The sequence below is a fragment of the Vombatus ursinus genome, unplaced genomic scaffold (genome assembly GCF_900497805.2).
Source record: "Vombatus ursinus unplaced genomic scaffold, bare-nosed wombat genome assembly UNPS02014813.1, whole genome shotgun sequence".
Classification (NCBI taxonomy): Eukaryota; Metazoa; Chordata; class Mammalia; order Diprotodontia; family Vombatidae; genus Vombatus; species Vombatus ursinus.
This window is the reverse complement of record NW_020954591.1, coordinates 2,960,008-2,962,435: the sequence shown is the minus strand read 5'-3', so window position 1 is coordinate 2,962,435 and position 2,428 is coordinate 2,960,008. Positions and strand designations below refer to the sequence as shown.

The 2,428-nt window shown below is 36.4% G+C and overlaps 1 pseudogene; it reads right to left on the bottom strand.

Annotated features, from left to right (window-relative positions):
• Positions 1 to 1,590: 1,590 nt before the first annotated feature.
• LOC114054395 lies at positions 1,591 to 2,060 on the bottom strand (annotated as a pseudogene).
• Positions 2,061 to 2,428: the final 368 nt, after the last annotated feature.

The window sequence follows — 2,428 nt, the reverse complement described above, 5'->3', positions numbered from 1 at the left end:
AATAAAAAGTCTTTGAGACACCAGTTTTCAGAACTGAGTCTGGGGTCATCTTTATAACAATAACCATTTCATTAGATGATTGTATCAGAGCAGGAGTTAATCTGGGTTCCAAGGACTTATTGTTTTTATATTTTGATAATTATATTTCAGTATAATTGGTTTTCTTTGTAATTCTATTTGCTTTATTTTGTGCATTTAAAAACATCATTCTGAGAAAGGGTCCATAGACTTCATTATATTGCCAAAGGGATCCATGATACAAAAAATGTTTAAGAACTTCTTTACAGAGAGTAGAATATTTATTAAAGACTAGTCCTTCCTTCAGAAAATTGTCTTTAATAATTGAAAGTAACTAAAAATTTAATACAAAAGAAGAAAAAAAGTTGTAATATTTTTCACTGTTGCCTTTAAGAAAAGGGATGATTATAATAGACAAGGTTGGGTGAATTTAGAAGGTGAGGTAAAGAGATTATTTGGAGAGAATATCTAAGTAATCCACAGTTGGATGAAAAAGCAAATAAACTGGTGTGGGGAGAATCTAGGAGGTATAGTTAGTATGTTGGTTGAGGAGGCTTTTCTTTAGGTATTACTGTTCAATTGTTTTTCTGCTGTGTCTGACTCTACTGACACCATTTGAAATTTTTATCACAAAGATAATAGAGTAATTTGTCATTTCCTTCTCCAGTTCGTTTTACAGATGAGCAACTAAGGCAAAAAGGATTAAGTGACTTGCCCAGGGTCACACAGCTAGTAGGTGTCTGAGGCTGAACTTGAACTCAGAAAGAGGAGTTTTCCTGATTCCAAACCCAGTGCTCTTTCCACTGCGCCACCTAGCTGCCTCTTTAGGTATTATTGTAGCATTATGAACTTGAATCATCTTCCCACCTTGTTACAGTTGAGAACTTAAAGCCATAACGAAAGAATTACATGGAAATTGTTTTTGTATTTTATATATTGAGATGTTTTGCATTGTGATGATCCCACATACAAGTATACGAAGCTTAGGGGAAAAAAGGCCACCAGAACAAATGATAGTCCTCTGAGTTGATAATAGAAGTAACAGCACAAAGAAAATCCATTCATTAGTGGATGTTATTTGTGATGCCTATGTCATCATTATTATAGGAATTCCTAGACAATCATTTCAAAGACTTGTTGTGGGACCTTGGATAAGGTTCAGATGAAAGGTCCTTATGTTCATTATTATTATACACCAAGACATGATACAGTTTGCAGAAATACTGAATAAGCATTTATTTACTAAACTGTAGCAAAGTCGTTTTCACAAAAATCCTCCCAGTGCCGACACTTCATTTCATCCACAATACAGTATAATTTTATACTATATATATATATATACACTATATATATATATACTATATAATTTTACAGTATAATTTTTTCAACATTTTGTAATATTCACAGAACCTCAGTTTTGGAAGGAATTTCAAAGGTCATTTAGCTCAGTTCATATCCCCAACAAATGATAATCTGGACTTTGCTTGAAGATCTCCAATAATGGACCAATACTTTTTTTTTTTTTACTGGAAAACCTTTTATTGTAGGTGGAGTGGGATGGCTGGACACAGTTTAGATGATTCCAATTTTGCTGGCAACATCTAAAGCATCATAGTCTGGAGCAAGTCGGACATAGGCCTTCTTCTCTCCATCAGGGCGGATCATTGTGTTGACCTTGGCCACGTTGATGCCATTGAGCTTCCTGACTGCCTGCTTGATCTGATGCTTGTTGGCCTTGATGTCCATAATGAAGACCAGGGTGTTGTTGTTCTCAATCTTCTTCATAGCAGACTCAGTGGTCAAGGGAAACTTAATGATGGCATAATGGTCAAGCTTGTTCCTCTGAGGGTCACTTTTCCGAGGGTATTTGGGCTGCTGTTGAAGTTTTAGTGGCTTGGGTCACCAGAATGTGGGAGACATTTGGATCTTCTTCTTTTTGTGGCTATGAACACCCCTCAACACTGCCTTCTTGGCCTTCAAGGCCTTGGACTTGGTTTCTGTCTCGGGGGGACAACCGCTTCCTTCTTTGTCTTCAGTGCCATCTTGGGGGAAAGCTGGGCCAATACTTATTACTCAGGCATCTCATTTCATTTTTGGATATAATTGTTAAAAGGTTTTTCATTCCTTATATCAGGACAAAATTTCTTTCTCTGAAACTTTTACCCGTTACTTCTAGGTCTGCCTTCTGGAATGAAGCAAAACAATTATAAGTCTTCTTTTTCATTACTGTCCTTCAGATACCATTCCTCCTCTCTTCTTTAGCCTGCCCCCTTAGTCTTCTCTAGATCGAACAACCCTGGTTCCTTTCGTTATCTCTAGAGTAAAATACAAATTCTTAAATTTGGCATTTAAGCCCCTCAACAATCTGGTCCAAACCTAGTTATCAAGTGGCATTTCACATTATTCTTCG